Here is a 12787-nt window from a genome sequence, read left to right on the forward strand (position 1 = left end):
TCAGATACTGAAGCTAAGTATGGGCAATATCCAGGCTTGGGCCGACAAGTGGCAAGCAACATAGAGTCCTACAGCATAGACGCTGATCCATGCCGACCAAAATGTCCATCCATGCTAACGCCATTTCCCTGCACTTGGCCTTTATACTTCTAAACCTTTCCTTTCCAGGTATTCGATCTAATGTTGTATATGTACCCGCCTCAACCATTTCCACTGGCAGCTCATTCCACATGCATACCGCCCTCTGTGTTAAAAAATTGCGCCCCCCCCCAGGTTCCCATGTATGCTTTCCCCTCTTACCTTAAACTGATGCCCTCTCGTCCCCGATTCCCCAACTCTGGGAAGAAGACTGAGTGCATTCAATGCCACGCAAATGCCAGGCTATGACCGTCACCAAAAGAGACAATCTAACCCTTAACATTCAATGGTGTTACTGTCACTGAATTCCCCCCCTTGGGGGTTACTATTGACCAGAAACTCAGCTGGGATCATCACATAAACACATGGCCTTCAAAGCTGTCAGAGGCTGGGAATACTGCAGCGAGTAACTCACCTCCCGACTCCTCAAAGCCTGTCTACCATCAACAAGGCACAAGTCAGGAGTGTGATGGAATAGTCCCCACTTGCCTGGACGGGTGCAGCCCCAACAACACTCAAGAAGCTTAATACGAGCCAGGACAAAGCAGCCCACTTTACTGGCATCACATCCTCAAACACTAACTCCCTCCACCACAGACGGTCAGTAGCAGCAGTGTGTACTGTCTAGAAGGTGCACTGCAGAAATTCACCAAAGATCCCTTGACAGCACCTTCCAAACACATGACCACCTCTATCTAGAAGGACAATGGCAGGAGATATATGAGAACACCATCTCCTCCAAGTTGCCCTCCAGGCCGCCCACCACCCTGAGTCAGAAATGTATCGCTGTTTCCTTCACTGTCACTGAGTCACAATCATACACGGGAAAGTGGATGTAAGGAACTTCAGAGCAGCAGGCTCTGAGGGGCCGAGTGGCCTACTGCCCTATTTCTTATGATTTTATTACAAATACAGATTAACACACTCATACATATGCATTCATATGCGTTCACACACCCATAGATACGTACAGATACATGTGCACACAGGCAGCATTTGGACACAGTAAAACATGGATCAGAAATGCAGTGTTTATTTGGAAAGCTGGATTTAGTGATTTGGCCAAAGAGATATCAACGTAAATCAATGTATGGCAAATTAAACTGAAGCCTTTCAGACACAGGGGCTGTGTGAGGAGCTGGAGCAGTGCTGGGTGGGGGCAATGTGGCAAGTGAGAAATCGGAAAAGGTCAGGAAAACATGTAATGACACAGTCAGTGCACCAGATGGAGCCAGAGAGATGTACAGCGTGAAAACAGACCCTTCGGTCCAAGTTGTCCATGCTGGTCAGATATCCTAAATTAATCCAGTCTCATTTGCCAGCATTTGGCTATATCTCTCTAAACCCTTCCTATTCATATACCCTTCCAGATGCCTTTTAAATGGTGTAGTTGTACGAGATTCCACCACTTCCTCTGATAGTTCAAGTTGTCCCTTAGGTCCCTTTTAAATCTTTTCCCTCTCACCTTCAACCTATGCCCCTCTAGTTTGAACTCTCCCTATCCCCCAGGGAAAAGACCTTCGCTATTCGCCCTATCCATGCCCCTCATGATTTTATAAACCTCTGTAAGGTCACCCTCAGCCTCCGATGTTCTGAGGGAAATAGCCCCAGTCTATTCAGCTCAAACCCTGCAACTCCAGCATCATCATTGTTAATCTTTTAAGGAGCCTTACAAGTTTAACAACAACCTTCCTATAGCAGGGAGACCAGAATTGTACACTATACACTAAAAGTGGCCTAACCAATGTCCCATACAACCGCAACACAACCTCCCAATTCCGTCATCAATACATTGACCAATAAAGGCAAGCGTATCCTGTATAGTTGCAACTCCAGTTTCAAAGAACTATGATTCTACACCCCAAGCAGCACTCCCCAGGACCTTACCATTAACCGTATAAGTCCAGCCCAGAGGTGCCTTTCCAAAATGTAGCACCTCACATTTATCTAAATTAAACTCCATCTGCCACCCTTGAGCTCATCTGATCAAGGATAGAGAGACACCCAGTTCTGTCCAGGGAAGATCAACATTGTCAGGAGAGTGGGTTTCACATTCAATCGGTTCACACTCACAGGACTCACACTCACACTCACTAAGGTTCACACTCACCAGGGGTCTGTAACCTCCTGGCTGCTAAAACACAGATAGAATGCTAACTTGGCCAAACTGCAAGGGATGCTGGGTACATTGGCTGAGTAAAATGCCGAAATCACAAAACCCGTACACCAGGCGCGGCGCAAACACAGCGACCAGGAGCTAATAACATTAACATAATGTAAATAGTGGGCAGCGCCGTGGCTCAGTCGTTAACACTGCAGCCTCACAGCGCCAGAGACCCGGGTTCGATTCCAGTCTTGGGTGACTGTCTGTGTGAAGTTTGCATATTCTCCCAGCGTCTGCGCAGGTTTCCTCCGGGTGCTCCGGTTTCCTCCCACAGTCCAGGCTAGGTGAATCGGCCATGCTTAAATTGCCTGTAGTGTTCAAGGGTGTGTGGGTTATAGGGGGATGGGTCTGGGTGGGATGCTTCAAGGAGCGGTGTGGACCTGTTGGGCCGAAGGGCCTGTTTCCACACTGTAGGGAATCTAATGTAAAAGGCGACAGTTATCCTGCACCGACCCTCCCAACAACTTATCCACTGAACAAGGGGCAGCCCAGACAGAAAGGCACCGGGCCTCCCTGCACAAAGAAACCGACAGTAGTAGGCTACCTGAATGACTGACTCTTGCTTCAAACCGTAGAAACTATAGAACTATAGAAAGTTCCAGAAAACCATCCACACAGGTATAAAAGTAGAGTTCATCCGCAGACCGCTCTCTTGGACCTTCCAAGGAGACCAATGCAGCAAGAGGTAGAGACCCACTGACTGTCCAGAGAGAGAGGCAAAGAGAGAGAGCAGCTTTGCAGACCCAGACCCAGAGACAGAAACAGAGAGGGAGGAACTGCACAAGTCTATAAGATACTCTGGAAATATTTTCAGCATAAGGGGCTGAATTGAATTGGAGAGAGTATGTTTAGTGTTAAAGTTTATTGAAACTTGTTTCCTAGTAAGTTGGAAACTGTTTGCACTGGTACAGTTTTATATTCGTATTAAGACCATAAGACATAGGAGCAGAAATTAGGCCATTCAGCCCATCAGGTCAATCATGGCTGATAGGTTCCTCACCCACTTTTGCCCCATAACCCTTGATCCCCTTAATAATCAAGAATCTATGTTTCAGTCTCAATGACCTGGCCTCCACAGCTTATGTGACAGTGATGAAGCCCAGGTAGATAACATCCATGGGCTCTCCTTGATGTACCCTGCTCATTACTTCCTCAAAGAATTCTAGCAGATTTGTCAGGCATGACCTCCCCTTGATGAAGCCATGCTGACTTTGCTCTATTTCACTATACACTTGCAAATATTCAGAAATCTTATCCTTTACAATGGACTCCAAAATCTTACCCACGACTGGGGTTCGGCTAATCAGCCTATAATTTTTCATCTTTTGTCTTACTCCCTTTTTAAACAGGGGTGTCAAATTAGCAATTTTCCAGTCCTCTGGGACCCTCCCTGACTCTAGTGATTCCCAAAAGATCACCATTAACATTTCCACTATCTCTTCAGCTATCTCCTTTAGAACTGTGGGGTGGAGTCCATCTGGCCCAGGTGATTTATCCACCTTCAGGCCAATCAGTTTTACGAGCACCTTTTCATTGGTGATGGTCACCATACTCAGCTCTGCCCCTTGACTCTCTTGAATTTTTGGGAGCTTACTCGTATCTTCCACCCTGAAGACTGATGCAAAGTAATTATTCAGTTGCTCAGTCATTTCCTTGTTCCCAATTCCTATCTTTCCAGAGTCATTTTCCAGTGGCCAAATGTCTACTTTTGCCTTGCTTTTGCCCTTTATATATCTAAAGAAACACTTGCAGTTTTATTACTGCCTAGCTTACCCTCATATTTAATCTTCTCCCTCCCTATTTCTTTTTTTTGTTGCCCTCTGTTGGTCTTTGTAAGCTTCCCAATCCCCTGGCTTCCCACTGCCCTTCGCCACAGTCTATGCTTCCTCTTTTACTTTTATGCTACCCCTGACTTCCATAGTCAGCCAGGGTTGCCTCATTCTCCCTGTACCATGCTTCTTTATCCCAGGGACAAATTTTTGCTGTGTCTCCTGAATTACTCCCAGAAACTCCTGCCACTGCTATTCCACTGTCTTTCCTGCTAGGATCCTCTTCCTGTCAATTCTGCCCTGTTCCTCCATCATACCTCTGTAGTCTCCTTTGTAATACTGTCACGTCACATTATGTCTTCTCCCTCTCAAATTGCAGAGTAAATACTATCATATTATGATGACTGCCTCCTAAGGGTTCTTTCACGTTAAGCTCCCTTATCAAGTCTGCCTCATTGCACAACACTAAATCCAGTATTGCCTGTTCCCTTGTGGGCTCCACCATGAGCTCCTGCAAAAAGCCATCTCATAGACATTCCACATGATGCTTTTCTTGCAATCCATTACCAACTTGATTTTCCCAGTCCACCTGCACATTGAAATCCCCCATGATCATTGTGACTTTGTCTTTCTTACTCACCTTTTCTATCTCCTGTTGCAACTTGCGCCCAGGCTCCTGACTACTGTTTGGAGACCTGTACACAACTCCACCTTTGGCTTTTGTCCCTTATCGGTTCCTCAATTCTATCTGCACAGATTCTACACCATCTAACCCTACTCTGTTTCTTCTTATTGATTTAGTTTCATTTCTTACTATTAAGACAACCCCACTGATCTACCTTTTCGATAGAATGTATATCCTTGCATATTCAGTTCCCAATCCTGATCCCCTTGAAGCCACGTCGCCGTGATGCCCACTATGTCATACCTGCCAATTCTGATCTGTGCCACAAGCTCATTTACCTCTTTCCTTATACTGTGTGCATTCAGAGATAACACCTTCAGTCCTGTATTAACCATCCCTCTTCTCGTTGTCGTTTGTTTATCCAATATGCTTGAAGCTTGATTGCTAGCCCTTTCCAAACACTCTGTCTTATTTGTGTCTGTGCTGGAGACTTTAATAACCTCTCCTGAGTTCTCCTTTCCTGTCATTTCTTTCATGCTTTTCCACATAGTTGAATCCACCACTGTTAACCTGCTGCTTTGTTTCCCACTGGGAAAGCTTCACCCATTCCTGACCCCTCCCCCAACTTTCTGGTTTAAAGTCCTGTTGACCAGCCTATCTACCCTTTTCGCTCAAACATTGTTCCCAGCTCTGTTCAGGCGGAGACCGTCCCAGACAGATCCTTCCTGCTCCAATACTGCTCAGACCACTTCGCTATTGTGGGGCGCCTGGGCAAATTCATTCATAACGTTCTGGTCGGAGCTATAACTCGTTTAAAGATGCACCAGACAACATTTCGCACTCACAGGTTCATATCCACAGGGGCCAACTACTGGCAAATGGGACTAGATTAATGTAGGATAGCTGGTCAGCACGGATGAAAGAACATAGAACATAGAACAGTACAAGCCCTTCAGCCCACAATGTTGTGCCAACCTACTAACCTACTCTAAGATCAAAACTACCCTCCGTACCCTACATTTTACTACCCTCCATGTGCCTATCCAAGAGTTGCTTAACAGTCTCTAAAGTATCTGACTCCACTACCACTGCCGGCAGCACATTCCCCACACCCACTACTCTCTGCGAAGAACCTACCTCTGACCTCCCCCCATACCTTCTTACAACCACCTTACAATTATGCCCCCTCAAAATAGTCATTTCCACCCTGGGAAAAAGTCTCTGACTATCTACTGTATCTATGCCTCTCATCATGTTGTAAACCTCTATCAAGTCACCTCTCATCCATCTTTGCTCCAGTGAAAAAAGACCTAGCTCCCTCAACCTTTCCTCATAAGACCTGCCACCCTGTCCAGTCCAGTCAGCATCCTGGTAAATCTCCTCTGCACCCTTTCTAAAGCTTCCACATCCATCCTATAATGAGATGATCAGAACTGAACACAATATTCAAAGTGTGCTCTAACCAGAGTTTTATAGAGCTGCAGCATAACCTCACAGCTCTTAAACTCAGTTCCCCTGCCAATGATTGCCAACACACCATATGCCTCCTTTACAACCCTATCAACTTGGGTAGCAATTTCGAGGGATCTATGGACGCAGACCCCAATATCCCTCTGTTCCTCCATACTGCCAAGAATCTTGCCATTAACCCAGTATTCTGCATTCAAATTCAGCCTTCCAAACTGAATCACTTCATGCCTTTCTGGGTTGAATTCTATCTGCCATTTCTTTGCCCAGCTCTGTATCCTGTCAATATCTTGTTGCAACCTACAACAGCCCTCCACCCTATCCACAACTCATCCAACCTTTGTGTCATCGGCAAACTTACTAACCCACCCTTCCACTTCCACATCCAAGTCACTTTATAAAGATCATAAAGAGCAGAGGTCCCAGAACAGATCCCTGCAGAACACCACTGGTCACCGAGCTCCAGGCTGAATACTTTCCATCTACTACCACCCTCTGTCTTCTATTGGACAGCCAGTTTTGTATCCAGACAACCAAATTTCCCTGTATCCCATGCCTCCTTACGTTCTGAATGAGCCTACCATGTGGAACTTATGGAATACCTTGCTAATATCCATATACACCACATCCACTGCTCTGCCTTCATCGATGTGTTTTGTCACATCCTCAAAGAATTCACTAAGGCTTGTGAGGCATGACCTTCCCCTCTCAAAGCCATGCTGAGTATTTCTAATGAAATTGCGCTTTTAAAATAATCATAAATACTATCTGTCAGAATCCTCTCCAATAATTTGCTCACCACAGAAGTAAGACTGACTGGTCTTAATTCCCAGGGTTATCCCTATTCCCTTTCTTGAACAAGAGAATGACAGTTGCCTCCTTCCAATCTTCTGGTACCACTCCAGTGGACATCCATGAGTTGGAATAAAGGGTCTGTTTCCATGCTCTACATCTTGATGACTTTATAACTCACACCTAACCAATTCTTTTTTGGTTTTTGTTATTAATGACCTTAGTGAGAAGATAATCTGCAGGGACAGCGCTGGGTCAGCGAGGCTTCCTACTCTGACCACAGTTCAGTGGGCATTCCCTGAAGATTGTCTGGGTGTGTTTTCTTTTCATTTCTGGGATTGGGCACCTCCAGCTGAGCCAACACTTATTACTGATCCTTATTCCCCCTCAAACTGAGTAACACTGAGAATCAACCCCATTGGGCCAGGTATGGAGTCACTTGTATGACACCAATTGTACTTCCTCGAGAGCACTAGATGGGTTTTTACACTTGGCTACAGTTTAGTGATCACTATCAGGCCCACCTTTAATTCCAGGTTTTTATTGAAACCAAATTTCACCACCTGCACTGAAGGGTCTAGGCCTGAAATGTCAGCTTTCCTGCTCCTGAGATGCTGCTTGGCCTGCAGTGTTCATCCAGCTCCACATCTTGTTATCTCACATTCACCAGCTGCTCTGATAAGATTTGGACCCCCGCGCACTAACCGTGCCCCCCCCACCGAGAGTTCTAGGTGACAAGGGGGTGCTGTGTTTGTCAAAGCATACAGTTTAATTCCTAGTGATTGACTTACAGGAATCACACAACAAGTTTTCAAGAATTAAGCCCTTTACTGCTACAAACCAATTTTACTGTCTGCATCTTCGAACAGACTGGGAAAGACGGATTAAACTCTATTGTGGGGGGGGCTAACATCAGCAGGGTCACCAAATCGCTGAGAGAGGCATCCTCATGCTGTTGGCCACCTTTGTTTGTCGATGGGTCCCTGAGCAAACTGCAAAAAGTCCCTTGGCGGAATGCCCCATTTCCAGAACTTTCCAACAAGACAGCATTTGGCTGGTGGTGAGAAGGGCACTACCCGTTAGGTCCTTCCTGTACGCGCAGAGTCTCTGTGCCGCTGCACGCTGCTCTTCAAGCAGCAACCCAGGGGGAGCGTTGTGAGGCGAGAGTCCTGTCACACATCTCCTTCCAGAATGTTCCATTGTATACACCTGGACTCTGTCACTGCACAGTGCCCTTGAACTGGCTGCAGGGGGTGTAGAGACTGTCACACATCTCCTTCCAGAATGTTCCTTTGCAAAGGAAGTCTGGAGAAGGATGCAGTGGTTTTTGTTGCGGCTCATCCTGAGCAGCTTCGTTGAGCAGGACTCGATGCTCCACGGTCCGTTCCCTGGGCCGCACACCGAGACAAACATTGACTGAGCCTGGAGAGTGATCAACTTGGTGAATGACATTTGGCTTTCCCGAAACCTGCTGGTCTTCCAGAATGAGGAGTTGATGTTGACTGAATGTTGCAGACTGGCACATTCCAAAATCCAGGACGACAGGCTGAGGGAGGCACGAAAGCTTAGGGTGTTTGTGTCAATAATACAGTGAGGACCAGCAGACAGCTGTGTCTCTAAGTGCTCATCACTGAGCGTGTAAAATAAAAGTCACAAGGTTTACAATCAGAGGAAAACAAGCTCAGTGGTGAAGAGGTGCAATTTATTCCACGTTCTATCAGGCCCAATTTGAAATTAATTGTTTTTGATACAGCAGCAAGATCTGGACAATATCTAGATTTGACAAGTGCAAAGTAGCATTTGCCCAAACACATTTTCTCTGATCTGCATGTTCGATGGTGTTACTGTCACTGAATCCCTCACTTTCAGTGACCTGGGGGTTACCATTGACCAGAAACTCAACTGGACTCACCACAAACACACAGTGGCTATAACTTTGCAAAACAAAAACAAGGGAGCTGTGTGAGGCCAGTAAGTCTAAGATTGGGGTGCACACAGACACACTCGCACACAGACACACTCGCACATGGTCTCACACACACACACACACACACACATTCACACAAACACAGACACATATACACACCCATACAAACACACACACAGACACACACACACACACACACACACACACACATGCACACACACACATATACACACCCATACAAACACACACACAGACACACACACCAGAGACATACACACACACACATATACACACCCATACAAACACACACACACACACACACACATATACACATCCATACAAACACACACACAGATACACACACCAGAGGCATAAACACACATACACATATACATACACACACAGACACAGACACACAACACAGACGAACACTCACACACACAGACACCCTGACTCTCAAACACAGACACACTGACACACAAATACACACTCACACACACACACATGGATACACATAGAGACACACACACACATATAAATACACAGATACACACATACAGACACATATTCACACTCACACACAGACACACACACACTGACACACACGCACATACAGACACACAGACACATACACACACAGACACATACACACACACAGACACACACACACACACACACACACATACAGACACACACGCACATACAGACACACAGACACATACAGACACACACACGCACGTACAGACACAAACACACACACACACACACACACACACACACACACACACACACACACACACAGAGGGAGGTACTGGCAGAGATGAAGGGCTGCTGTGCCTGAGGAGTAACACCTCCCAATGTGAAGGTGACAGAATCGGAATGATTTTCTGATGAAGGGTCTAGGCCTGAAACGTCAGCCTTCCTGCTCCTAAGATGCTGCTTGGCCTGCTGTGTTCATCCAGCTCTACACCTTGTTATCTCAGATTCACCAGCATCTGCAGTTCCTACTATCTCTCTCTCAAGAAGTGGAATGTTCCTCAGGCTTCACAGTAGCTGCAGTTCCAGCACTGTCCAGGAGGTGTTGCTCCTGAGCAGTTTTCTAGACCCAGTCAGTTCCTCCCAGCTTAAAATGTTTGAGGATATTTGTTTTAACTTTATTTTCTAAATCTGCCACAACGTTCTTCAGAGCAGAGTAACCGTCCCTCTTTTCATTGTCGCTCAGTGTCAGATGGATTCTTACACTTTAATTTGTCTCATTGTGTGGAATGAATTATCCACCCTCAGATTCCAACAAATCTATTGGAAACCTTTTGAGACAAAACATCTCAAACTGAAACATATGAATCCTTTAGATGTTACAGCATCATCTCCAGCTTCTTTCAAGACAATCCATCCGAGTCCATCTCCCCCTTTGTCAATGTACCTGGCCAACTGGCAATTCCAAAATAACAGCCCAATTACTGGAAAATGGAGGGCAGGAAACAGGAAGTGGGGAAACGACTGTAGGAGCAGACCTTTGGATATTTTAGTTTTTCATTAGTAGGATGTGGGTATAGCTGGCTGATCGGCATTTCTTGCCCATTCCTAGTTGCCCCTTGAGAAGGTGGGGGTGAGCTGCCCTCTTGAGCTGCTGCAGTCCTCTTGCTGTGGGGTTCACCCACAATGCCCTTAGGGAGGGAATTCCAGGATTTTTATCCAGCGACACCGAAGGAACAACAACATATTTTCAAATCAGTATGGTGAGTGTCTTGGAGGGGAACTTGCAGGGGCTGGTGTTCCCATATTCCGGCTGCCCCTTGTCCTTGTGGATGGAAGTGGTCATGGGTTTGGAAGGGGTAACGGGCACTGAAGAGAACCTGAGATACCAAAATGTGAGGCTGGATGAACACAGCAGGCCAAGCAGCATCAGAGGGACACAAAAGCTGACGTTTCGGGCCTAGACCCTTCATCAGAAAAGGGTCTAGGCCCGAAACAACAGCTTTTGTGCTCCTGAGATGCTGCTTGGCCTGCTGTGTTCATCCAGCCCCACACTTTGTTATCATGGGTTTGGAAGGTGCTGCCCGAGGATCTTTGGTGAGTTTCTGCAGTGTATCTCGTCGATAGTACACACTGCTGTTACTGAGTGTCGGTGGTGGAGGGAGTGTAAGCTTGTGGATGTGGTGCCAATCGAGCGGCTGCTTTGTCCTGGATGGCCATGCAGTCGTACAACACAGAAACAGGCCTTTCGGTTCAACTCATGTCTGCCAATACATATCCTAAACTGATCCAGTTCCAGGTGCCAGCATTTGGCTCATATCCCTCTAAACTCTTCCTTGTCATGTCCCCATCCAGATGCCTTTTAAATGTGGTAACTGTACCAGCCTCCACCACTTCATCTGGCAGCTCATTCCATACACACACCAACCTCTGTGTGAAAAAGTTGCCCCTCAGGACTCCCCCACTCTGGGGGAAAAGACCTTGTCTATTCACCCTATCCATGCCCCTTATGATTTTATAAACCTCTATAAGGTCACCCCTCAGCCTCTGATGCTCGAGGGAAAATAGCCCCAGCCTATTCATCCTCTCCCTGTAGTTGAAACCCTCCAACCCCAGCAACATCCTTGTAATTTTATTTTCTGTGTAGTTTCTAGTTTAACAACTTCTTTGTTACAGCAGGGAGACCGGAGTGGAATACAGTATTCCAAAAGTGGCATCATCAGAGTTACTGAGCATCAGTGTGCACGACAGAATATGACTGTTGCAGAGTAATAGTATTACTGATAAAAAGGTTCACTGTTTGTGTTGGACAACACCAGCATCAACGATGCAGGTTATCAGCTCCTGCATTATAGTGTCTGTGTTACAGCGTGTCAGTGTCAGTGTTACAGGCTGTCAGTGTTTCAGAGTGTCAGTCACAGTCTCACAGAGGACCAGTGTCAATGTAATAGAGTGGCAGTGACATTGTTATTAGATGATCACTGTTACAGAGTGGCAGTGTCAATGTGACACAATGTCAGCGTTGGTGTTACACAATGTCAGTGTCACAGAGTGTGCGTTTTACAGAATTTCAGTTTCAGTGTTACAAAGTGTCAGTGTTACAGTGCGTTTGTGTCAGTGTTACAGAGTGTAATTGTAACAGGGCAAGTGTGTTATAGTGTGTCAGTGTTACAGAGAGTCAGTTTGGCATTGCATTAGTGTTACAGAGTATCAGTGACAATGTTACAGAGGATCAGTGCCAGGGTTACAGAGTGTCATTTTCAGCATTACATAGTGTCACTGTTATAGAGTGCCAGTGTCAGTGTTACAGAGTGTTAGTGTTACAGAATGTCAGTATTACAGTGTCAGTGTTATAGAATATCAGTGTTTCAGTGTCAGTGTTACAGAGTGTCAGTGTTACAGAGTGTCAGTGTTACAGAGTGTCAGTGTTTCAGTTGCAGAGTTACAGTGTCAGTGTTACATTGCCAGTGTTACAGAGTGTCAGTGTTACAGTGTCAGTGTTACAACTTCAGTGTTACAGAGTGTCATTGTTTCAGTGTCAGTGTTTCAGTGTCAGTGTTACAGTGTCAGTGTTACAGAGTGTCAGTGTTACAGTGTCAGTGTTACAGAGTGTCATTGTTTCAGTGTCAGTGTTTCAGTGTCAGTGTTACAGTGCCAGTGTTACAGAGTGTCAGTGTTACAGTGTCAGTGTTACAGAATGTCAGTGTTACAGAGTGTCAGTGTTACAGCGACAGTGTTACAGAGTGTCAGTGTTACAGAGTGTCAGTGTTTCAGTGTCAGTGTTACAGTGTCAGTGTTACAGAGTGTCAGTGTTTCAGTGTCAGAGTTACAGTGTCAGTGTTACAGTGCCAGTGTTACAGAGTGTCAGTGTTACAGAGTGCCAATGTTACAGTGTCAGTGTTGCAGTGTCAGTGTTTCAGTGTCAGTGT

The sequence above is a fragment of the Stegostoma tigrinum genome, chromosome 26 (assembly GCF_030684315.1).
Source record: "Stegostoma tigrinum isolate sSteTig4 chromosome 26, sSteTig4.hap1, whole genome shotgun sequence".
NCBI lineage: Eukaryota > Metazoa > Chordata > Chondrichthyes > Orectolobiformes > Stegostomatidae > Stegostoma > Stegostoma tigrinum.